Genomic DNA, 27,428 nt, shown 5'->3' on the forward strand with positions numbered 1-27,428 from the left:
TATATTACCATGAGGTAGCCCAGGGCAGACTTGTAGGCACTCCGCCCCTTAAGGTAATGCCCTCCTTGCACTCTCCAGTTGTCTGATCCCCACTAACGCGTTTCAACCCCCTCTGGGGTCTTTTTCAAGGTAAAGAGTGTTGCTAGTCCAGCCAAACAATCCTTATATACCCATAATATCCAATCCCTTCACTTCCCCATACTGAAAAATACATAACTGCTGAGGCTGGTCTCTGTCCAATTATAGATCTCTTCTAAATCATATGACCATAAACAGTTCCCCTCTCCAGGGCAACAGTGTGTTTTTCTATTAACTCTGATGTCACTTGATATTGGTCACGTGTTCTGGGCCGGCGTCTATCTGCTGCCATCTTTTATGCTTCCATAATCTCCAACACTGCGTTTCCATTCCCATGGAGATGGCACTGTGACTGCTTCATTTCCTCTCCGCCTGCTGTCTTGGTGACATGTCGAGCACTCTGTATTTCCGGATTCGGGATAAATGCGCGCATACCCTCCAACATTTTACACATAAAAACCAGTACAAATTAGGAAAGTGGGCGTATCCATGGGTAAAGGGGGTGGCCTTCCTATACTTTCAATGTAAATTTGGAGAGTCAAAAATCAGTACAAAGCCCTTTTTGGCAGGTATAGACAATAAAAAAAAGGTACTGTTCCTGCCAAAAAGGTACAGTTGGAGGATATGTGCGTGCATAGTGTTATGGCAACAGAAGCGGACTGTCATTGCTTCCTTTAAACTTGGGATTTTATATGTATTTTATCTGGGCATATATTATATATGCAGAATTACTGACATTGTTCATTTATTCATTTTTTTCTGTTTTTTTCTTTTATTGCATGTTGCAATTACCTCTCTATCTGTCCCTACATCCCTGCTGCCTCTCTCTCTGTTTCTTCACCCCTGCCAACTCTCTTTCTGTCCCTACTCCCCTGATGCCTCTCTCTGCCCCTACATTCCTTCTGCCTCTCTATCTGTCCCTATGTCGTTGCTGCCTCTCTCTCTGTTTCTATGCCCCTGTTGCCTCTTTCTGTCCCTAAGTCCCTGCTGCCTGTCTTTGCCCGCACTCTCTCCCTGTGTCCCTGCTGCCACTCTCTTTGTCTCTGTGTCCCTGCTGACACTCTTTCTCTCTGTGTCCCTGCTGCCACTCTCTCTGTCTCTATGTTCCTGCTGCCTCTATCTGTTCCTACATCCCTGCTGCCTCTCTCTTCATCCCAACTGCATCTCCCTAAGTCCCTGCTGACCATTGATCTGTTTCTATGCCCCTGCTTCCTCTTTCTGACCCTAAATCCCTGCTGCCTATCTCTGTCCCTATGTCATTGCCGGAAGCCTCTCTCCGTGTCCCTGCCATCACTCTCTCTGTCTCTATGTCCCTGCTGCCATTCTCTCTCTGGAGACCTGAGTTGGGGGGGGGGGGGGGGGGGGGGGGCCTTAAAAATGTTGCTTTGGGGCCCACAAAGTTCTAGTTAAGCCCCTGCCTCCATATAATTATGGGGCTGATTCAGAGGTGGATGCTAATGGCACCTCTGCAGTTGTGCAGAATTATGCAAAAGCTACATAAGGTGTATTAAGTAAAAGAGTAGCCCAGGATTCTGTAATGTGCTGCTGCATCTGAAGGGGCAGCACGGGATCATCTGCGTGCACATAGGACATCGAGTAACCCTGAGGTTACTCAGGATGTCGCAGGACCAGATCTGCGCTTGTGCAGTGCGGTGCCCGCGCATGCGCAGATCATTAAACATCAGAGATTTATGTAAATCTCAAAATCAGGCCCTATATGTGTGACCAATATCTCCCCATATTAGCTAATAACACTGTTCTGTAACATGACTTTTTCTTTTAACTTTTGCCTAATCTGAGCCGGACAGGGCCATGCCAGCTCAGGAGCTCCAACGGCACATCTTGTCCTACCGGCATTACAACACGGAGGGGAGAAAACCTGAGATTTGGGCACTACCATAAGTGCCCAATATGTGCTCAGCTGGGCATTGCGGCAATAGCCAAGGGAGAGATGTAGAAAACCTTCTAAAGAGTTTGTTGTCCTTAGCAACCAGTGAGCTTCTAGCTATCATTTATCAAATATATTCTATAAAATGATAGCTAGAACCTGGTTGGTTGCTATGGGCATTGTATGGTGGTCACTGGGATGGTCCTTGGGCATTGTATGGGGGTCACTGGGATGCTTCTTGTATTGAATATCTCTCACTGGAATGGTAGACAGAGGCACTGTGATTTATTTTTTTCTTTTACACTGGAAGGAAAAATGTGAGACCAGTGGGTGTTTAGCAATGGATGTGACCCCAGTGACAATGCTAAATTCCTTGTCGTATAAACAACCCTTATGAAGCTAAGAACACTGTACGCTGTTTATTTAAGAAATACCGTAATGATACGCTATTTGCGTAACGATCGCTCAGCCGTAGGCGAGACGCTCAAGCGTCACGTTCGCTCACGGCCCAGTGATCACAGGACACGTTATTGGTTATGTCTAGGGGAAAGATTCGCTGTAACGTAGCATACGCTAGAGACCACGAGGAGGTCACCAGCGGTGCAGACGCTCACAACACTATACCTTTATGTTAAACCTTATACCGACGAAACACACAGAATACCTTAATGTGAATACAGGGTGTAAATGCAACCTTGTGTAACCTGACTATCTACAAAAGCTATTTGAGCGTCACCGACGCTCAAGTGAACACTTAACACTATAGTAAATACACAGATACTGGTTTAGGTTTCCAAGGCCTATTAACTGTATTATATCTAGAATACTTGTAAAAGGGGATAACAGTACATATGATACACTACAATATAACAGAGACTTCCTAACCACAGAACTAAACAATAAATACAAAAAAGACAATACTACACTGACCTAAATGCAATACGATACAATACTATAATACTATAAGGTATTTAAGAGAAAAAGAGGAGAGAGAGAGATAGAGAGAGAGAGAGAGATTGGCTCGCAGAAAGACAATGATTATGGAGAGAACTTACGCACAAAGGGTATGATCGCCAGCGCCTCGATATCCAGCTCCCGATTATCAGCAGATAACCGTTGATGAGAGAGTGAGAGCTGGATGTGGTCGGCCTGCCTATTTATGCTCCACACACAATGCAATCTCCTGGTCCTACAATCCCATTGTCCATTGGCCGAAGGAATTCGGCCCTGCATCATAACAAAAGGTCATAGGGTGATTCATACAGGTGGGCTGTGACGATTTCCAACAGCTCAGGTGGGTGGGAAACTGGGTTTCCCGCCGCATACCTGAGTATGTGCAAATCATAGAAATGGACATAAACTTCTTATGTCCATATCTATTCGCACGAGCGATTAATACGCTCCAAACCAACACCGGAATATTGCTAATTAAATACTCTTCCGATGGGTACCAAACACTGCTGTATGATTCCTGTTAAACCCTTCGTACGATGCAAAGAGGGATTCCTCAGCTCTGGGACATTATACTTTAACCAAACTTACAGAAACTATCAAAGGGATCATGATCTATAAACTACATTAATTGTGAACATTTGTAACTAATGAGTCGCACGCTACGATCACATAAACTCTACCGTAAATGCGCATACTGCGCGTGCGAGTGCACGCTATTGCGGGTATGCGCTTCCACGGGAGAGCGTACGCATGCGCAGCACGGACCAGTGTGCGGTGCAAATATGGCAACGTGCATTGAGACATTTTTCTGACTTTGACAGTCCACCCTTTGGCAGTCAATAATAACTGCCACAAAATATTTAAGGAGAAAAATGTAAGTCAGGGGTTAATTGATTTCCATGGTTGGGTAGGGGAGGAGAGAGGAGAAGGTGTGAAGAGGGTATGACCTAGTGAGAAAGCAGGAGCATGTGTGTATGAGTCCATGTTTGGAGGGTCATGTATCATCGTGCCGTACGTGTGGTAAATCAAGCTTCGAGGTATTGCGAAGTATACATTTGAATTCCTTCTTATCCTGTGGTACAGGTCTGTGGATGGGCTGTCAAACTTTACCGAGCTCATTTCGGCTTTCAGTTGTAACAAAATGGGGATGCACATTTTAGTTGATGATACATGAATGGGGGAGGTATGTGGTTGCTGCTATCTGTGCCTGTATTCCCTATCGACTATGTGTGTTATTACCTGAGGGTTGCAGAGATGAAGATAAAGAACACTTACGAAAAATGCAATGGTATTCTATGTCAGGGAAATGTACGTTCGTCGATTGAGGTCTTGATTGGTGTCGGTTGATCGGAGTTTTCTTCTTTGTGCTTTTGCTCATAAATCGTGAGTAAAGCAAACAACGTCCATGGATTTACAAAAAATGTTGGGCTATCGTGATTTTAAAGTTCCTAGGGAAACTGGGGTACCCATGGCATTGTCCATCAAAATCTTGTTTATCAGGTCGTCTGCTCTTCTTCTTTCCATCTTTCCGTTGTCGGCCCCTTGGCTCATCAAATCCTTCGTCTACGTGGGTCTTTGTACCTCGGAGGAAAACATAGAAATGGGTGAAAGACGGACCGTATACTCATTACATCATTACGTCATGGTTTCTAGCATTGGGTCATAAATCAAATCCAGGTTAATTACAGTTTCCTCACTCCTCAAGCTCATCACTTTTGTACTTTGTTTGCACCTTATTAAAGCCTGCCCGCATCTAAATATCAATCCAAACGATATAACGACACCCAAAATACATAGGAGAAACTTTCCAACATCCATTATGACTCCTTGAGCCCAGTCTCCTAAACCGGAGAACCAATTTCGCGGGTTCAACCATGACACCCAACCAGTCAGCTCATTACCTACAGCAGCAAGGGTGAGATTGTGTTTTCGACGAAATTCCCACTTTAATTGCAGAATATCGTCCATCTTTTGGTCTATGACCTCTATCGGATCCTCGGTGCTATTTGTGATATACGTGCAACACTTTATGCCGTACTGTGTTGCCAATGTAACACAATATCCGCCTGTTACTGCTGTAAGATAATTAAGAACCATCCTATGCTGAACTAGTTCTGTTTTGTAAGCTTGAAGTTCTCTTCCAGTGTATCTAAACGTGTCATCATACATTTCAGTGATATTATCTAACAAATTGGCGAGTGCGGAAATGTATCTATAATTCATCACACCTCGAGCGGTGCGAGTGAAATCTAACGCTACCAGAACCTGAATCCCGGTGGATTCATGGATAAGATCAGAGGCCGGATGCTCTAACCTTTCTGACAGTTGTCTTTTAACAAGGTGCTCGTAGTGAGTGTGAGTATAAGGAGTTTGGGCACCACGGTGTATGTCCTTCATTTTGTCATGTGTAACAGTCATTACTTCAGGCAATACTTTTCCAATATAACACAATCCTTCAGAGTTTGGGGCAAGCCACTTGTACGCCTTTCTCCCACATATGAAATATGCATCATCGGGGAGAACATAAGGGACGGAGAAGGACATGACCATGTTACAAACCTTCCAGGTGAAATCTCCTGACCCTAATTCTTCCATCTGCCTAATGCACGTATCGGTTTGTACGATATGTGCACAGTATCCTGGTGATACCTCTCCAACTTTAGTAATCCTATTTCCTAAGGTATATCGATACCGGAAAGATTTTCCTCTACTGGCTATGTGGCGTACGAGCTCTGTATCTGTAGGCATTCTATCTGCTCTGTGTGAAAAGGTCATGGTAAGGTTGCTCCATGACACTTCCCAATTTCCCGGTTTTCTGGGATTGGAGATGTTAAAACATATGAGGGACCTATCCACATGGTATTGGTGGAGCTTCAAACTAGGAGGGCTGGAGATGTTAAACCTCCGGTCCACCGGTCTCCCACCACTTAGCTCAAGTACCTCCCCTAACGTTAAAGGAAATGGTACTAGCCCTGATTTACTGTGACCCTGAGGTACTTGAGAGCATACCCAACAATCTGTTTGGTTTAACACGTTACCCACTAAGGAGTGATAGTCACTCAATGGATGCCGGTCTATATGGATATTAAAACTAGATTGACATTTCTTTATGCATCCATCTTCAACCAGATTATCACAGAGCCTACAGATACAATTTTCCTCAGCTAACAATCCATCACAATTTCTTCTATCGGATCGTTTTCTGATACTCGCCTTTGCTTGTTGGCTTGGTTGATCTTGGAAAACTACGCCTCCATCATCATAATCGGAACCCATTCCAGAACCTCTTTCGACCTCTATGGTACTCTCGCCGGAACAGACTGCTCTGGTCAACATCATGGTTAACATCAAAATCCGGATCACAGTCTCTTGGGGCAAGTCCATCTTTGAGGAGGAAATAGAGAAGAATGAGAAGGGGGAAAAAGAAATTTTAAAGGAGAGGGGATGGGAAGTGGAGAAAACAATAAAAGGGAGAGGGGAGTCGACAGCTGCTTTCGGTCTTCAAGGCTCAGGTGCCGCCTCAGTCCTCCTGGAACAGACACTCTAGTGATACAACCTCTACCGTCTGTTCCTTATCACGGGACTTCTCTGGATCAGCAACCTTCTTGCAGTGGGATGAATGGACCCAAGTCTCTCTCTCAGCAACCTTCAATGCTGTGGTGCTAGTCAATAAGACCTGGTATGGTCCTTCCCATCTATCAATAAGACAACCTGAGCGTAGAAAATTTCGTATCATTACATAATCCCCAGGTTCAATGTCATGACAATTACTATCTGGTAAATCAGGAATCACCAACTTCAGATTATCATTTTGATTCCTCAACTGCTTACTCATATTAATTAAGTACTTTACAGTTACTTCATTGTTACATTTCAAATCATCCTGAGGGTTAATTATGACATGCGGTTGTCGACCAAACAGAATTTCAAAAGGAGACAGATTAAGAGGGGACCTGGGAGTGGTTCTGATACTATACAAAACAATGGGTAAAGCTTCTGGCCACGTCAATCCTGTCTCTGCCATTACTTTACTCAATTTATTTTTAATAGTGCTGTTCACTCTTTCGACCTTCGCACTCGCCTGTGGACGGTACGGAGTGTGCAGCTTACTATCAATTCCCATCAACTTACACATTCCTTGAAAGACATCACCTGTAAAATGGGTACCCCTATCACTTTCAATGATTCTAGGGATACCATATCTACATACAAATTCCTGCACAATTTTCTTAGCTGTAAACATAGCGGTATTTGTAGCTGCTGGAAAAGCCTCGACCCAATTCGAGAAAACATCTATGCAAACAAGTACATATTTCAAATTTCTACATGGGGGTAATTGAATGAAGTCAATTTGTATTACTTGGAAAGGGCCGCCGGCAGGTGGGATATGGGAGGGTTCTGTAGGTATTGCCTTTCCAATATTCTTTCTCAGACAGGTAAGGCATGACATTGCTCTTTTACTAGCATGAGAGGAGAATCCTGGGGCGCACCAGTATGCTCTTACCAATTTGCACATCCCCTCCTTGCCTAGATGAGTCAGCCCGTGAGCTGCTTCAGCCAGACACGGAAGGTATGCCCTGGGGGCCACTGGTTTACCATGTCCATCCGTCCAGAGCCCTGAGGACTCCTGGCCATATCCCTTTGCCTTCCAGACTGCCTTCTCCTGAGTGGAACACAAATTCTGCATTTCACACAACTTTTGTGTGTTGATGGTATTAAATACCATCAGTTGTGTGGTGTCTGTCCGTATGGGGGTAGCAGCTGCAAGCTTTGCAGCTTCGTCTGCTCGGCTGTTACCAAGGGATACTGGGTCTTGACTATATGTATGTGCTTTACATTTGATAACAGCCACTCTGTCGGGTTCCTGTATCGCTGTTAGAAGCCTTTTTATGTGAGCTGCATGCGCTATCGGTGTACCAGCTGCCGTCATGAAATTTCTGAGACGCCATAGCGCTCCGAAATCATGGACTACCCCGAACGCGTATCTAGAATCGGTGTAGATATTGGCAGACTTACCCTTAGCCAATTCACATGCTCTGGTTAGGGCGACCAGTTCAGCAACCTGGGCTGAGTGAGGTGGGCCTAGCGGTTCCGCTTCTATGGTGTCTTGGTCATCTACGACTGCGTATCCAGTACACAAGTCTCCCGAGTCTGACTGTCTGTGACAACTACCGTCCGTGTAGAACGTGAGTTCTGCATCTTCTAGTGGATTGTCACTGATGTCAGGCCTTGCGGAAAAATTTTGGGTCAAATATTCCATACAATCATGTGTATCTTCCTTTGCATTAAATCCTCCTTCCCCATCACTCTCACCTCCCACCCTTTGTGCCTGTCCAGGCACACCTGGGAGAAATGTTGCAGGGTTTAATGCGCTGCATCTCCTTATGGTGATGTTTACTGGGGCCATTAATGCCAATTCCCATCTCGTAAACCTTGCTGATGAGACATGTCTGGTTTGGGCAGAATTCAATAAGGCCGATACCGCATGTGGTGTATGGATTGTGAGGTTGTGGCCTAGCACGACATCTTCGCTTTTCGTCACTAGCAATGCTATCGCTGCAACGCTACGCAAGCATGTGGGGAGGGATCGCGCTACCGTGTCTAGCTGCGCGCTGTAGTATGCAATTGGCCTGCTGGCATCACCGTGTTTTTGTGTTAGTACCCCTGCTGCGCACCCAGCGCTTTCTGTTCCGTATAGCTCAAAGGGTTTCCCATAGTCTGGCATACCTAATGCTGGTGCCTGCGTTAGGCACTGTTTGAGTCTCTCAAATGCTGTTTCAGATTCGTCTGTATGCGAAATCCGATCAGGTTTGTTTGAGGAGACCATTTCCTGCAAAGGTAGTGCTAATATGGAAAACCCTGGGATCCAATTACGGCAATACCCACACATTCCTAAAAACGTCCTGATCTGTTGCTGGGTTTGTGGCAGTGTCATGTCTCTAATGGCTTGGATTCTATCAGCGGTCAGGTGTCTCAGTCCTTGTGTTAGACAGTGTCCCAAGTATTTTACCTTAGCTTGGCATAATTGCAACTTGTCTTTGGAGACCTTGTGACCTGTGTCTGAAAGATGAAACAGGAGCTGTTTCGTATCCTTCAGGGATGCCTCCAATGAATCAGAACACAGCAGTAGATCATCCACGTACTGTATCAACACTGATCCACTTTCCGGTTGGAAAGACTGTAAACAATCATGCAAAGCCTGAGAAAATATACTTGGACTATCTATGAAACCTTGGGGTAACCGAGTCCACGTATATTGGACTCCTCTGTATGTGAATGCAAACAAATATTGGCTGTCAGGGTGCAGAGGTACCGAAAAGAAAGCGGAGCAGAGGTCAATAACAGTGAAAAATTTGGCAGTGGGAGGAATTTGCATTAGGATGACAGCTGGATTAGGCACTACGGGGAACTGACTCTCAACTATTTTGTTAATCCCCCTTAGATCCTGCACTAGCCTGTAACCCCTCCCCCCACTCTTTTTAACAGGGAAGATGGGACTATTTGCTGTGCTGGACGTTCTTACTAGAATGCCCTGTTGTAGCAAGCGCTCTATTACCGGGAAAACTCCTAACTCCACCTCTGGCTTCAGAGGATACTGTGGGATTTTTGGAGCTATCCTACCATCTTTTACTTGTACAACTACTGGAGCTACATTTGCCATTAATCCAGTGTCCTGTCCATCTTTTGTCCAAAGCGACTCTGGTATCTGAGATGTCATCTCTTCTACTTGGGATGGATTCCTATTTGTCATAATGGAATGTGACATTAATTTTGATGGGGAGTCTAACATGTCTCGTACTTCCTGAGCGTGATTCTCAGGGATGTCCAAGAATACACCTTCAGGAGTACAATAAATGACGCAACCCATTTTACATAGTAAGTCTCTTCCCAGGAGATTGGTCGGTGCCGATGCAGCCAGCAAAAAGGAATGCTTGGTATGCAAAGGCCCTATTGTAATCTCGGCTGGTTTGCTAACAGGGTAGTGCTGGACTACTCCTGTTACTCCTATGGCTGGAACTGTCCTACCAGTGGTTCTCATGCCCACTGTCGAATTGATCACTGACTTGGCCGCCCCTGTGTCTACAAGAAAGTTTAAAGTTTTACCGGCTACATTGATTGCAATCTCTGGTTCGCTTCCAAGACTGGCAATCAATTTAACTGGTTGCAGATTACAGGTATGGCCACACCCCTATTGGGTATGCTGACCTCCCTGAATCCCGCTGGCAGCAACTACTTGTGAGGGAGTTAGCTGGGAACTACCAGAGGCATGCCAATCTCTGTGTGGGGGATATCTTTTTGTTTCCCCTGTATGTGGCTCAAAACTCCGCCTCTGTGGACCCTGCTCCCAATGTCGTGTGTGGTGTTGTTGTCTAGGGGGTTGAAAAGATCTTTGTACATTTCTTACTCTACAGTCTCGTGCATAGTGTCCCGGTCTGTTACAAGAAAAACATGTTATTACACTTGCCTTACCCACAGGATTCGGTGGTACATACGCAGGCTGCCTTGTGGTCAGCGCCTGTATACTTACGGACATCAACTTATCACTTTGCGACTCCCTGTGCCTAGTGATATTTCTGTCGTGATCAATAGCAGCCTCTCTCAAGGTGGACACTGACAGACCTCGCCAACATGGCTGCGTGGTCTGTACCCTAGCTTTTAATGTTTCTTTCAAACCATCCATCAGTACAGATACTGCTACTTCTCGATGGTTTGGGTTGGTCTTAATGTCTTCTATACCAGTGTACTTTGCCATTTCTAATAGTGCCCGGTGAAAATATTCTATTGCCGTTTCGGACTCCTTTTGCTTAATGGAAAATATTTTATTCCATTTAACAACGGCTGGGAAATACTCTTTTAGCTGTAAATTTATCCTTTTTACATTATCCTTGTTGTACACGTCTGTAAGCGGTACATCTTTATCCAATGCACAATCAGCTAAAAACTGAGTTGCATCAACATTGGAAGGTAAACAAGCTCTTAGCAGTATCTGCCAATCCTTGTTGTTGGGTTCTACCGTGTTACCTAAATCCCTGATGTATTTTTGGCTAGCAACTAAATCCTTCCTGGGGTCAGGAAATTCGGACACTATTGTTCTTAATTCCATTCTGGAAAATGGAGTGTACATGGCAATGTTCCTTATGGGAGTGGCTCCAGACACATCTGTTTTTCCATTGGGAACTGCTATTACCCTTACAGGAGCAATTCTAACAGCCTCTTCCTGTGTAGATTCTACAGCTTGTTGTGGTACAATTGTTTCAGTGTAGTGCATGGTGCCGTACTTACCCGTTGACACGACCTCAACTATCCCTCCGCTAGGGGCTTTCACTAATCTCGTGGGTGTCGCTGTGCCTACTGTGGTCTCTGCTAGGGTGGCTGCAAGAGAGAGAGCTGAAATTGTTGCTGAATCGTCTTCTTGATCACACTCCTGAGGAAGGTTCAAAACAGGGTACATCTTGCGCGGGTTAATACTTGCATGAGTTATTTGGTTAACATCATTAACATTTACAGTGTTACTAAGAGTTTGTGTTTTACAACCCAGTGCGTTTCTCTCCGCAATCAACTTCTCTCCTGCAATGTATGGTGGGGGAGGAGCTGTGGCAATCAACTTCCTGACTGCCCCAGATCCCGCCGCCAGAGCCAAACCTCTCTGTATCTCACCTTCCTGGTGCCATAACTGTAAATAATCATGATGCTGAATTCGTCTCTTTGCTGATTTTACGAGACATATCCTCCTCCTTAAATTTTGTAACACCTCTGGACTGAAGCTACCTATTCTTGGGAACTTGTCCCTGTCTTGTACAGTCATTCTCTCCCATTCATCACATAAAGATTCGGTGTGAATTCCATATTTTTCACACATTACATATCGTGCCGACCCAACTGGTCGGTTCACAGAATCAACCTGAACCAGGGTTGATCGCCCCCTACCTGAGCAACTGGCCCCCATAGTCTGTAGGTGTTGCTTAATCCTCCTTGGATTTTCTGTATCAAGGTTTTCAGCAAGCCTTTTCAGACAACCAAATTACTCCACAGTAGGCCGGCGGTGGCGGTTTACCGAGTACCCCACTCACTCGCCCACCTCGACCAATACGACCTGTAAACACCGTTATGATGCCAGCGTACTCGATACAGGGCCCCTATGGAACCTTCAGTTTACTGGAACATATGAGGGTTACCCGCAGGACACTTACTCTTTCCAGTAAAGTTGGGGTTGTTAGATAGTTCCTGAGTGACCAGCGAACTTCCCTTCCAAAAATAAAAAATTACACAAATCACGTCAGAATGTACAAATAGCGTTTGTGACCACTTTACTCTAATGGTATTTAGGTCAGATTACTAACTACTGCACACAATTACGTGTGGTCCAATCGTTCAGTACACGAGCACTATTTGTCATGTACTGAAAGACCAATGGAATCGATGTTTCCGGCCGCGATTCCTTCAGCAAGAGCTTATGGCCTATATGGGTTCTGCACCAACACCCCAGGCGTTGTGCCACTGGACTTTTATAGCGGACCTTTTACCTTACGACCTCCTGGTCTTGTTCCTTATGACCTCCTGGTCTTGTTACCTTATGGTCCGCTATACTCTAATGCTCAAATATTATTTAACCAGGGATGCCTCCCTGGCCACCGTATATGTCACTTACACGTATGTTCCTTGACGAGTACCCGACTTTCCTTTTGGTTCCACCTTTAAAATTGTATAAACTTTTGTATACAAAACACACTCACTCAACACATGTACACTTTGTTTCTATATCTATTTCTGCGCAGAAATTGTCTTCAGGCCAAAAGTGTTACCAATTAGGAGCAGGATCTGTTAAACTAAATTTCAGATTTTCCAAAAAATAGATTTGCGTTATTTACCGCGTCGCGTTATCTACCGCTGTGCGTTACTTATCGCTTTTGCGCTAATTATCGCTTTGCGCTATTTATCGCTTTTCGTGACTTGGGCTACGTGGGCGTAACCAGACGCTACGTTGCGTAATGAACGCTGCGTGCGTCTGCCTTTTGGATTGCGTACGCTAGTCTTTGTTAGCGACACGTGTACGCAATGCAAAGGATCCACCGTAACACAATATATTTATTTATCAATGTAGGTGATCCCTGATCATCTACCGCAATCCACACTGCCTGCCTTGTATCTCAGACAAACCGTGTGTTTGTTCTATACTTTAACTATTACCTCTAAAATAACAGCAAATCTCTTTTTTAGCACTTTCTATCAACTATAAAAAATTGGCAAACAGGAATAGTGATATACGAAAATGAAACAGAAATGCAGATAAATGTATGCGTACGCAAGACAAAAGAAAAATAAACAGTTTTAAAAGACACAAGCGTTTTGTTCTTACTTCCGGTTACCGGATTCCTTCAGCACTCTTTACCTAAGCGAAGCAGACGCTTATCCCGTCAGCAACTGCGAGACAACCTCCCACCCTTTTGCTGGGGGATAACGTCTGCTGATCTACCTAGTGCAGATGTGAAAAGGACCGGACGAGCCCGCAATTGACAATGCTAAATTCCTTGTCGTATAAACAACCCTTATGAAGCTAAGAACACTGTACGCTGTTTATTTAAGAAATACCGTAATGATACGCTATTTGCGTAACGATCGCTCAGCCGTAGGCGAGACGCTCAAGCGTCACGTTCGCTCACGGCCCAGTGATCACAGGACACGTTATTGGTTATGTCTAGGGGAAAGATTCGCTGTAACGTAGCATACGCTAGAGACCACGAGGAGGTCACCAGCGGTGCAGACGCTCACAACACTATACCTTTATGTTAAACCTTATACCGACGAAACACACAGAATACCTTAATGTGAATACAGGGTGTAAATGCAACCTTGTGTAACCTGACTATCTACAAAAGCTATTTGAGCGTCACCGACGCTCAAGTGAACACTTAACACTATAGTAAATACACAGATACTGGTTTAGGTTTCCAAGGCCTATTAACTGTATTATATCTAGAATACTTGTAAAAGGGGATAACAGTACATATGATACACTACAATATAACAGAGACTTCCTAACCACAGAACTAAACAATAAATACAAAAAAGACAATACTACACTGACCTAAATGCAATACGATACAATACTATAATACTATAAGGTATTTAAGAGAAAAAGAGGAGAGAGAGAGATAGAGAGAGAGAGAGAGATTGGCTCGCAGAAAGACAATGATTATGGAGAGAACTTACGCACAAAGGGTATGATCGCCAGCGCCTCGATATCCAGCTCCCGATTATCAGCAGATAACCGTTGATGAGAGAGTGAGAGCTGGATGTGGTCGGCCTGCCTATTTATGCTCCACACACAATGCAATCTCCTGGTCCTACAATCCCATTGTCCATTGGCCGAAGGAATTCGGCCCTGCATCATAACAAAAGGTCATAGGGTGATTCATACAGGTGGGCTGTGACGATTTCCAACAGCTCAGGTGGGTGGGAAACTGGGTTTCCCGCCGCATACCTGAGTATGTGCAAATCATAGAAATGGACATAAACTTCTTATGTCCATATCTATTCGCACGAGCGATTAATACGCTCCAAACCAACACCGGAATATTGCTAATTAAATACTCTTCCGATGGGTACCAAACACTGCTGTATGATTCCTGTTAAACCCTTCGTACGATGCAAAGAGGGATTCCTCAGCTCTGGGACATTATACTTTAACCAAACTTACAGAAACTATCAAAGGGATCATGATCTATAAACTACATTAATTGTGAACATTTGTAACTAATGAGTCGCACGCTACGATCACATAAACTCTACCGTAAATGCGCATACTGCGCGTGCGAGTGCACGCTATTGCGGGTATGCGCTTCCACGGGAGAGCGTACGCATGCGCAGCACGGACCAGTGTGCGGTGCAAATATGGCAACGTGCATTGAGACATTTTTCTGACTTTGACACCAGTAAGAATGATCTATTTTATAATGACCTTTTACCAGGTCGGTGCTAATCTTTGGAATTCCCTGCTGTTGGATTAAGTAGTAGTAATCATTTCATGTGTGTACTTGTCACCCTAGTGTGCTGCCTACCAGTGCAATACCTCACCCACTGGTGTGATCTGCACCTACTGTGACAGGATCCTTCAGCTGGTGCTGTGACGGCCTACCATGCTACATTGGCCTTGCTTACTACCATTGTGGCTAATGCTAACAATTTGCTAACCCCCAGTCTGTGTTGGGCCCAGCTTATAGCTGACTTACTCCAACCTACATGAGGCCACTTTTCGTATATTTTCAGGGCCACGTTAAGTTCTCAATCCGCCCCTGACTGGCATGGAAGAAACGTGAGTGATAAATGTACCAGGAGGGTAAATGTACCAGGAGGGTATTGCCAAGCCAAATGTACCAGGAGGGTATTGACAAGCCATTCAAAAGTTATCGGAAGAGGGAAACTCTTTTAACATTATCTTACTCTGGGAATCTCTTACCCTGTTTCCAAGAAAAAGACATTGTCAATTATTAATTTAACTTGTCAATTAAGTGAAAGGGAGACATGATATTTTCTGGGAGATGTGTCAAGCCACGGAGATAAAGTTGGGTATTTGCCCAAAGCAAATGATGCTTCTAATTACAGGTATCATTTTATGTACTGTGCTAGATAAGTGACAGAAGATGATTGGGTGCTTTGGACATCTCCACTTTATCTCTCTCCAAGGCTTGATACATCTCCCCAAGAGTGCTGTATATAAAATATATGTCTCGCTGCTATACAGCGGGTCAGGAGCACCAGCAGGACAGTAGAGTAATAATTTGCGGACCCTGTGAAATTAGCATGCAATAAAGAACGGAGACTCAGTCAATGAATACATAAAACATTTTTTAGTTTATGCTAACACATAAAAAAGTTTATTATGAAGAATAGTTGAAAAATAATACTTGCGAGACATCTCCGAAAACAGTCAGTTTTGGAGACTGCCCACAAATATTAAACAGGCCCTGAATGTATGTATTGGGGACTGCAATGGATATTGGAGACATCTATTGCATTCCTCCTATTGTGATAACAAAGGCAGCAACCAAAAGTTTCTACGGCAGTTGGTAAACTGCGAAACTCACCAAGCTCCAGAATACAAAGCATTTCTGAGCTTGGTCTGGCAGCTAATGTCATTTCTAAATGGCGTTTGTAGCCCGTGGGCTACATTATGCAATTCTTCCCTGGAGAGGGATTCTTGGGATCCCTCTGCATTACTGTCTGCTCTCACATATGCAGTCTGACGAATGCACATGTGAAGTAGAGCAGCCGGGGTCTAAACCCAGAAGTAAAGTGATCGCATTAGCGATTATTTTACTTCTTATACATTGCAGGGATGGGCATGAGATTGATTATGGCATAAAAGCTACACCTCTGGACTCACAAAGAGTCATCCTTCAGTACTCAGGAGAGGAAAAACCCCCTTAGGGGGAAACCTCTGGGGAACCATGACCTCAGGATCGCCCTTCCCTCTGGGGATTAAGAGGTGTTCTAATAGGGGGATCAGTATGATATCATAGTGCATGGGATCCTGGTGATCGTAATACTGACACTTGGATACCAATGCAAAATAGAATGACAGGGGTGAGCAGTGGCGTCAGAACATTTATGGGCGGGGGGGCAAGATAGATCCTCATTTGGCACCCCTGGGGAGGAGGAGACCATACTACGGGGACAAAATGGAGGCAGCACCATGGTGGGGAGGAGGTGGGAAGAGAGAGGGAGACTGTCAGGCAAAGAATGAGGGGGAGAGAGAGGCTAAGTGTCAGGGAGAGTGAGGGATAGAAAGGGACAGTGTCAGGTAGAGAGAGAAACAGTGTCAAGGAGAGAGCGGAGCAAGAGGAGAGAGAATGTTAGGGAGAGAGAGTTTGGGAGAAAGAGAGTGTTAGGGAGAGAGAGAGATATGAGAGTGATATGGAGAGAGAGAGGGAGAGAGAGAGTAAAGAGATGTTAGGGAGAGAGAGGAGAGAGAGTGTTAGGGAGAGAGGGAGAGGAGAGAGAGTGTTAGGGAGAGAGAGAGGAGTGAGAGTGTTAGGGAGAGAGGAGAGAGAGTGTTAGGGAGCGAGAGAGTGTTAGGGAGAGAGAGGAGAGAGAGTGTTAGGGAGAGAGAGGAGAGAGAGTGTTAGGGAGAGAGAGGTGGGAGAGTGTTAGGGAGAGATAAAGTGTTAGGGAGAGAGAGGAGAGAGAGTGTTAGGGAGAGAGAGAGGAGCAAGAGTGTTAGGGGGAGGGAGAGAGAGAGAGAGAGAGAGAAAGGGAAGACAGAGTGTTAGGGAGAGAGAGTGTTAGGGAGGGAGAGGAAAGAGAGTTCGGGAGAGAGTGTTAGGGAGAGAGAGAGAGAGAGACAGAGAGGAAAGAGAGTGTTAGGGGGAGAGATGGAGTGAGAGAGACACTATTGTACCTGCCCTGATTACACAGCAGCACAGGAGGCGGGCACTCCTCAGCATTAGGCCATGCCCCCAAAACACCCGCGATTCGCAGCAGTTTGGCGCTGCTCTGCTGGGAGCGCCATTGCCTAGTCCCTGCGCTGCACGGAGGTTGTGATGTGCAATTTTTAAACTGACCGCACATCATTCCTCCTGTGTACATTGGCCGACATCCTCTCATGTCTGGGGGAGTGAGCTGCCCCTTGCCCCATCCATTCCGATGCCTCTGGGTGTGAGTAAAGGGGTGTTTTCTCCTCTCCTCTCCCCACCCCCTCAACCCTTCCTGTCCACAGCCTAACACTAACCTCCCCCCTTTTTTTCCTGACTTCAACCGCAGAAGTGCCTAATCCTAACCTCTATCCCCGCTGCCTAAACCTAACCCTTCCTCCTCTGCAGCCTAACCACCCCCTGGGGTGCCTAAACCCAACCCAATCTATACATGGTCTAACCCTAACCTCTCCCCACCCACAGTCTAAATCTAACCACCCCGGGAGCTATAGGTAATGGGAGGGGTACTATATTTACCTATACCTGCCTATACTTGCAAAAGGTCAACTGCTGTGTAAACTAAGAGGAAAAGATTTAAAAAAACATTGTTAGTGGATGAACAAGCAGAGAGACAAACTGCAAACAGTGGTGTGGTTGTGTAGAGAGAAAAATCTCTCTATGTGAATGTTACTGTAACTATTAAGGACATGGAAAATGCCTAAAATAAGGACAGTTAACCCAAAGGAAAGGGCCTATTGTTTTTATACAATACACACATTGGGGGGATAAGTTCTTTTTTATAGTAATAAGTGGGTAACTTCAGAAAATAAATTTGACAAGTAAATAATAAAAGCTATAAATTGCTAACATTTAGGGGCAAATCCAATTAGGTACGAGTTACCAATGCTGCAACGTTTCAACACTGGCAACGGCACCCAAACTCGCACCCTTTGTGGCCAGACAGGGCTGCGGGCACTTTTGAGCGAGTTTGGGCTATTGGAAAGTGCGGCTGTTGTAAGACAAACTCGCACCTCATTAAATTGACCTCTTAGTTGTTAAATGCGATAAAATAGTAAAATATAATGGTGTAATTGTGGGTCTAATTCAGTTGTTGTTGTTAAAGTGATTGTTGCTGCAATCTTTTGCCCTTTGCAATTGCATCGCAGTCCACCCTGAGTGAGTCTGAGCAGTTGTAGGCTGAGCAAGTCTTCTAGACACAGGGTTCTCGAGCAGATACACAGGTCGTAATGGGTAATTTATACATGTGCTCGGAAAGGTGATTGAACAGAACTGACACACCTGTGTACAGTCAGCCACCCCCTTTACCACCCCGAATGCTGACTTCCTGTCAGTCACTTTGCGATGAGATCCTCTATGCTTGACCACATCTTGGGGGTAATTCAGAGTTGATCGCAGCAGCAAATTTGTTAGCAGTTGGGCAAAACCATGTGCACTGCTGGTGGGGCAGATATAACATTTGCAGAGAGTTAGATTTGGGTGGGTTATTTTGTTTCTGTGCAGGGTAAAGACTGGCTGCTTTATTTTTACACTGCAATTTAGATTTCAGTTTGAACACACCCCACCTAACTCTAACTCTCTCTGCACATGTTATATCTGCCCCCACTGCAGTGCACATGGTTTTGCCCAACTGCTAACAAATTTGCTGCTGCGATCAACTCTGAATTAGGGGGGTCATTCTGACCTGATCGCTCGCTGACGTTCTTCTCAGCGCAGCAATCAGGTCGGAAGTGTGCATGCGCCGGCGCCGCAGTGTGCCGGCACATGCGAGACAGCCAACGGCTGTTGCTGCCTAGCGATCGCCCCTGCCTGATTGGCAGGCAGAGGCGGTTGCTGGGCGTGGCATAGCGGCGTTTGGCCGCCGTTTTGTGGGTGCGGTCTGGCCAACACAGGCGTGGCCGGACTGTGCGAGGGGCGGGCCGCAGCGGCTGCGTGACGTCACACGCAGCTGCTGCGACCCGGGCAGCAACTAGTGACTCCCAGCCAGCCGCAGGAGCTGCGCTGGCCAGGAGTTACTCTTCAGGTACAAAAGCATCGGCGCTGTGCAATGCTTTTGTACTTGTGCGGGGGGTGGCGGCCTGACATGTGGGGCGGTCTAGCCCTGTGCTGGGCGTCCCCCCGCATGTCAGTGTAAGTGATTATAGCTGTGCTAAATTTAGCACAGCTACGATCAGGTCGGAATGACACCCTAGGCCCCTTGTGCGCAGTAGAGATGAGCGCCGGAAATTTTTCGGGTTTTGTGTTTTGGTTTTGGGTTCGGTTCCGCGGCCGTGTTTTGGGTTCGACCGCGTTTTGGCAAAACCTCACCGAATTTTTTTTGTCGGATTCGGGTGTGTTTTGGATTCGGGTGTTTTTTTCAAAAAACCCTAAAAAACAGCTTAAATCATAGAATTTGGGGGTCATTTTGATCCCAAAGTATTATTAACCTCAAAAACCATAATTTCCACTCATTTTCAGTCTATTCTGAATACCTCACACCTCACAATATTATTTTTAGTCCTAAAATTTGCACCGAGGTCGCTGTGTGAGTAAGATAAGCGACCCTAGTGGCCGACACAAACACCGGGCCCATCTAGGAGTGGCACTGCAGTGTCACGCAGGATGTCCCTTCCAAAAAACCCTCCCCAAACAGCACATGACGCAAAGAAAAAAAGAGGCGCAATGAGGTAGCTGTGTGAATAAGATAAGCGACCCTAGTGGCCGACACAAACACCGGGCCCATCTAGGAGTGGCACTGCAGTGTCACGCAGGATGTCCCTTCCAAAAACCCTCCCCAAACAGCACATGACGCAAAGAAAAAAAGAGGCGCAATGAGGTAGCTGACTGTGTGAGTAAGATAAGCGACCCTAGTGGCCGACACAAACACCGGGCCCATCTAGGAGTGGCACTGCAGTGTCACGCAGGATGTCCCTTCCAAAAAACCCTCCCCAAACAGCACATGACGCAAAGAAAAAAAGAGGCGCAATGAGGTAGCTGTGTGAGTAAGATAAGCGACCCTAGTGGCCGACACAAACACCGGGCCCATCTAGGAGTGGCACTGCAGTGTCACGCAGGATGGCCCTTCCAAAAAACCCTCCCCAAACAGCACATGACGCAAAGAAAAATAAAAGAAAAAAGAGGTGCAAGATGGAATTGTCCTTGGGCCCTCCCACCCACCCTTATGTTGTATAAACAAAACAGGACATGCACACTTTAACCAACCCATCATTTCAGTGACAGGGTCTGCCACACGACTGTGACTGATATGACGGGTTGGTTTGGACCCCCCCCAAAAAAGAAGCAATTAATCTCTCCTTGCACAAACTGGCTCTACAGAGGCAAGATGTCCACCTCATCATCATCCTCCGATATATCACCGTGTACATCCCCCTCCTCACAGATTATCAATTCGTCCCCACTGGAATCCACCATCTCAGCTCCCTGTGTACTTTGTGGAGGCAATTGCTGCTGGTCAATGTCTCCGCGGAGGAATTGATTATAATTCATTTTAATGAACATCATCTTCTCCACATTTTCTGGATGTAACCTCGTACGCCGATTGCTGACAAGGTGAGCGGCGGCACTAAACACTCTTTCGGAGTACACACTTGTGGGAGGGCAATTTAGGTAGAATAAAGCCAGTTTGTGCAAGGGCCTCCAAATTGCCTCTTTTTCCTGCCAGTATAAGTACGGACTGTGTGACGTGCCTACTTGGATGCGGTCACTCATATAATCCTCCACCATTCTTTCAATGTTGAGAGAATCATATGCAGTGACAGTAGACGACATGTCCGTAATCGTTGTCAGGTCCTTCAGTCAGGACCAGATGTCAGCATCAGCAGTCGCTCCAGACTGCCCTGCATCACCGCCAGCGGGTGGGCTCGGAATTCTGAGCCTTTTCCTCGCACCCCCAGTTGCGGGAGAATGTAAAGGAGGAGATGTTGACAGGTCGCGTTCCGCTTGACTTGACAATTTTCTCACCAGCAGGTCTTTCAACCCCAGCAGACTTGTGTCTGCCGGAAAGAGAGATCCAAGGTAGGCTTTAAATCTAGGATCGAGCATGGTGGCCAAAATGTAGTGCTCTGATTTCAACAGATTGACCACCCGTGAATCCTTGTTAAGCGAATTAAGGGCTCCATCCACAAGTCCCACATGCCTAGCGGAATCGCTCCGTGTTAGCTCCTCCTTCAATGTCTCCAGCTTCTTCTGCAAAAGCCTGATGAGGGGAATGACCTGACTCAGGCTGGCAGTGTCTGAACTGACTTCACGTGTGGCAAGTTCAAAGGGCATCAGAACCTTGCACAACGTTGAAATCATTCTCCACTGCGCTTGAGACAGGTGCATTCCACCTCCTATATCGTGCTCAATTGTATAGGCTTGAATGGCCTTTTGCTGCTCCTCCAACCTCTGAAGCATATAGAGGGTTGAATTCCACCTCGTTACCACTTCTTGCTTCAGATGATGGCAGGGCAGGTTCAGTAGTTTTTGGTGGTGCTCCAGTCTTCTGTACGTGGTGCCTGTACGCCGAAAGTGTCCCGCAATTCTTCTGGCCACCGACAGCATCTCTTGCACACCCCTGTCGTTTTTTAAAAAATTCTGCACCACCAAATTCAAGGTATGTGCAAAACATGGGACGTGCTGGAATTTGCCCAGATTTAATGCACACACAATATTGCTGGCGTTGTCCGATGCCACAAATCCACAGGAGAGTCCAATTGGGGTAAGCCATTCCGCGATGATCTTCCTCAGTTGCCGTAAGAGGTTTTCAGCTGTGTGCGTATTCTGGAAAGCGGTGATACAAAGCGTAGCCTGCCTAGGAAAGAGTTGGCGTTTGCGAGATGCTGCTACTGGTGCCGCCGCTGCTGTTCTTGCGGCGGGAGTCCATACATCTACCCAGTGGGCTGTCACAGTCATATAGTCCTGACCCTGCCCTGCTCCACTTGTCCACATGTCCGTGGTTAAGTGGACATTGGGTACAACTGCATTTTTTAGGACACTGGTGAGTCTTTTTCTGACGTCCGTGTACATTCTCGGTATCGCCTGCCTAGAGAAGTGGAACCTAGATGGTATTTGGTAACGGGGGCACACTACCTCAAGAAATTGTCTAGTTCCCTGTGAACTAACGGCGGATACCGGACGCACGTCTAACACCAACATAGTTGTCAAGGCCTCAGTTATCCGCTTTGCAGCAGGATGACTGCTGTGATATTTCATCTTCCTCGCAAAGGACTGTTGGACAGTCAATTGCTTACTGGAAGTAGTACAAGTGGGCTTACGACTTCCCCTCTGGGATGACGATCGACTCCCAGCAGCAACAACAGCAGCGCCAGCAGCAGTAGGCATTACACTCAAGGATGCATCGGAGGAATCCCAGGCAGGAGAGGACTCGTCAGAATTGCCAGTGACATGGCCTGCAGGACTATTGGCATTCCTGGGTAAGGAGGAAATTGACACTGAGGGAGTTGGTGGGGTGGTTTGCGTGAGCTTGGTTACAAGAGGAAGGGATTTACTGGTCAGTGGACTGCTTCCGCTGTCACCCAAAGTTTTTGAACTTGTCACTGACTTATTATGAATGCGCTGCAGGTGACGTATAAGGGAGGATGTTCCGAGGTGGTTAACGTCCTTACCCCTACTTATTACAGCTTGACAAAGGCAACACACGGCTTGACACCTGTTGTCCGCATTTCTGTTGAAATACTTCCACACCAAAGAGCTGATTTTTTTGGTATTTTCACCAGGCATGTCAATGGCCATATTCCTCCCACGGACAACAGGTGTCTCCCCGGGTGCCTGACTTAAACAAACCACCTCACCATCAGAATCCTCCTGGTCAATTTCCTCCCCAGCGCCAGCAACACCCATATCCTCCTCATCCTGGTGTACTTCAACACTGACATCTTCAATCTGACTATCAGGAACTGGACTGCGGGTGCTCCTTCCAGCACTTGCAGGGGGTGTGCAAATGGTGGAAGGCGCATGCTCTTCACGTCCAGTGTTAGGAAGGTCAGGCATCGCAACCGACACAATTGGAGTCGGACTCTCCTTGTGGATTTGGGATTTCGAAGAACGCACAGTTCTTTGCGGTGCTACTGCTTTTGCCATCTTGAGTCTTTTCATTTTTCTAGCGAGAGGCTGAGTGCTTCCATCCTCATGTGAAGCTGAACCACTAGCCATGAACATAGGCCAGGGCCTCAGCCGTTCCTTGCCACTCCGTGTGGTAAATGGCATATTGGCAAGTTTACGCTTCTCCTCCGACAATTTTATTTTAGGTTTTGGAGTCCTTTTTTTACTGATATTTGGTGTTTTGGATTTTACATGCTCTGTACTATGACATTGGGCATCGGCCTTGGAAGACGACGTTGCTGGCATTTCATCGTCTCGGCCATGACTAGTGGCAGCAGCTTCAGCACGAGGTGGAAGTGGATCTTGATCTTTCCCTAATTTTGGAACCTCAACATTTTTGTTCTCCATATTTTAATAGGCACAACTAAAAGGCACCTCAGGTAAACAATGGAGATGGATGGATACTAGTATACTTATGGATGGACTGCCGAGTGCCGACACAGAGGTAGCTACAGCCGTGGACTACCGTACTGTGTCTGCTGCTAATATAGACTGGATGATAATGAGATGAAATCAATATATATATGTATATATAATATCACTAGTACTGCAGCCGGACAGGTATATATATTTATTATGTAATGACTGATGACGGACCTGCTGGACACTGTCAGCTCAGCAGCACCGCAGACTGCTACAGTAAGCTACTATAGTAGTATGTATAAAGAAGAAAGAAAAAAAAAAACCACGGGTAGGTGGTATACAGTTATGGATGGACTGCCGAGTGCCGACACAGAGGTAGCTACAGCCGTGGACTACCGTACTGTGTCTGCTGATAATATAGACTGGATGATAATGAGATGAAATCAATATATATGTATATATAATATCACTAGTACTGCAGCCGGACAGGTATATATATTTATTATGTAATGACTGATGACGGACCTGCTGGACACTGTCAGCTCAGCAGCACCGCAGACTGCTACAGTAAGCTGCTATAGTAGTATGTATAAAGAAGAAAGAAAAAGAAAAACCACGGGTAGGTGGTATACAATTATGGATGGACTGCCGAGTGCCGACACAGAGGTAGCTACAGCCGTGGACTACCGTACTGTGTCTGCTGATAATATAGACTGGATGATAATGAGATGAAATCAATATATATGTATATATAATATCACTAGTACTGCAGCCGGACAGGTATATATATTTATTATGTAATGACTGATGACGGACCTGCTGGACACTGTCAGCTCAGCAGCACTGCAGACTGCTACAGTAAGCTACTATAGTAGTATGTATAAAGAAGAAAGAAAAAAAAAACCACGGGTAGGTGGTATACAATTATGGATGGACTGCCGAGTGCCGACACAGAGGTAGCTACAGCCGTGGACTACCGTACTGTGTCTGCTGATAATATAGACTGGATGATAATGAGATGAAATCAATATATATGTATATATAATATCACTAGTACTGCAGCCGGACAGGTATATATATTTATTATGTAATGACTGATGACGGACCTGCTGGACACTGTCAGCTCAGCAGCACCGCAGACTGCTACAGTAAGCTACTATAGTAGTATGTATAAAGAAGAAAGAAAAAAAAAAAACCACGGGTAGGTGGTATACAATTATGGATGGACTGCCGAGTGCCGACACAGAGGTAGCTACAGCTGTGGACTACCGTACTGTGTCTGCTGATAATATAGACTGGATGATAATGAGATGAAATCAATATATATGTATATATAATATCACTAGTACTGCAGCCGGACAGGTATATATATTTATTATGTAATGACTGATGACGGACCTGCTGGACACTGTCAGCTCAGCAGCACCGCAGACTGCTACAGTAAGCTACTATAGTAGTATGTATAAAGAAGAAAGAAAAAAAAAACCATGGGTAGGTGGTATACAATTATGGATGGACTGCCGAGTGCCGACACAGAGGTAGCTACAGCCGTGGACTACCGTACTGTGTCTGCTGATAATATAGACTGGATGATAATGAGATGAAATCAATATATATGTATATATAATATCACTAGTACTGCAGCCGGACAGGTATATATATTTATTATGTAATGACTGATGACGGACCTGCTGGACACTGTCAGCTCAGCAGCACCGCAGACTGCTACAGTAAGCTACTATAGTAGTATGTATAAAGAAGAAAGAAAAAAAAAAACATGGGTAGGTGGTATACAATTATGGATGGACTGCCGAGTGCCGACACAGAGGTAGCTACAGCCGTGGACTAACGTACTGTGTCTGCTGATAATATAGACTGGATGATAATGAGATGAAATCAATATATATGTATATATAATATCACTAGTACTGCAGCCGGACAGGTATATATATTTATTATGTAATGACTGATGACGGACCTGCTGGACACTGTCAGCTCAGCAGCACCGCAGACTGCTACAGTAAGCTACTATAGTAGTATGTATAAAGAAGAAAGAAAAAAAAAAACCACGGGTAGGTGGTATACAATTATGGATGGACTGCCGAGTGCCGACACAGAGGTAGCTACAGCCGTGGACTAACGTACTGTGTCTGCTGATAATATAGAGTGGATGATAATGAGATGAAATCAATATATATATATATATATAATTATATAATATCACTAGTACTGCAGCCGGACAGGTATATATATTTATTATGTAATGACTGATGACGGACCTGCTGGACACTGTCAGCTCAGCAGCACCGCAGACTGCTACAGTAAGCTACTATAGTAGTATGTATAAAGAAGAAAGAAAAAAAAAAAAAACACGGGTAGGTGCTAGGTGGTATACAATATTATATATATATTATATACAATTATATATATATATATATATATATATATATATTAAACTCATAAACTGGTGGTGATTATTAAACTGGTGGTCAGGTCACTGGTCACACTATCAGCAACTTGCAAGTAGTACTCCTGAGTCCTAAGCAGACAATCACAATATATATTATACTGGTGGTCAGTGTGGTCACAAACAATGGCAGTGTGGCACTCTGGCAGCAAAAGTGTGCACTGTACGTTATATGTACTCCTGAGTCCTGAGTCCTGCTCTCAGACTCTAACTGCTCCCCACTGTCAGTGTCTCCCCCACAAGTCAGATAATACAGTCACACTATCTCTATCACTTCAGCAAGTACTAGTAGTAGTAGTACTCCTCCTAATGCTCCCCAAAATTACTACTGTGTCTCTCTCTGTCTCACTCTCTTCTCGAATCTCTATAAACGGAGAGGACGCCAGCCACGTCCTCTCCCTATGAATCTCAATGCACGTGTGAAAATGGCGGCGACGCGCGGCTCCTTATATAGAATCCGAGTCTCGCGATAGAATCCGAGCCTCGCGAGAATCCGACAGCGTGATGATGACGTTCGGGCGCGCTCGGGTTAACCGAGCAAGGCGGGAAGATCCGAGTCGCTCGGACCCGTGTAAAAAAAACTGAAGTTCGGGCGGGTTCGGATTCCGAGGAACCGAACCCGTTCATCTCTACTCCCCACTACTGCTATGGGCATTATGTGTATAAGTGACACTACTACTGTGCGCATCATGGGGGTCATTCCGAGTTGTTCGCTCGTTGCCGATTTTCGCAACGGATCGATTAAGGCAAAAATGCGCATGGTACGCAGTGCGCATGCGCTAAGTATTTTAGCACAAAACTTAGTAGATTTACTCACGTCCGAATGAGGAATTTTCATAGTTGAAGTGATCGGAGTGTGACTGACAGGAAGTGGGTGTTTCTGGGCGGAAACTGACCGTTTTCTGGGAGTGTGCGGAAAAACGCAGGCGTGGCAGGATAAAACGCGGGAGTGTCTGGAGAAACGGGGGAGTGGCTGGCCGAACGCAGGGCGTGTTTGTGACATCAAACCAGGAATGAAACGGGCTGAGCTGATCGCAGTGTAGGAGTAAGTCTCGAGCTACTCAGAAACTGCTAAGAATTTTCTATTCGCAATTCTGCTAATCTTTCGTTCGCAATTCTGCTAAGCTAAGATACACTCCCAGACGGC

General features: G+C 45.6%; 1 long non-coding RNA gene across 1 annotated transcript in view; it reads right to left on the bottom strand.

Moving 5' to 3' along the window:
• LOC134956827 (uncharacterized) overlaps positions 1-27,428 on the bottom strand; it is a 97,651-nt gene that overhangs the window by 48,492 nt on the left and 21,731 nt on the right. The gene's annotated exons all lie outside the window — the stretch shown is intronic.

The sequence above is a fragment of the Pseudophryne corroboree genome, chromosome 1 (assembly GCF_028390025.1).
Source record: "Pseudophryne corroboree isolate aPseCor3 chromosome 1, aPseCor3.hap2, whole genome shotgun sequence".
NCBI classification, from domain to species: domain Eukaryota; kingdom Metazoa; phylum Chordata; class Amphibia; order Anura; family Myobatrachidae; genus Pseudophryne; species Pseudophryne corroboree.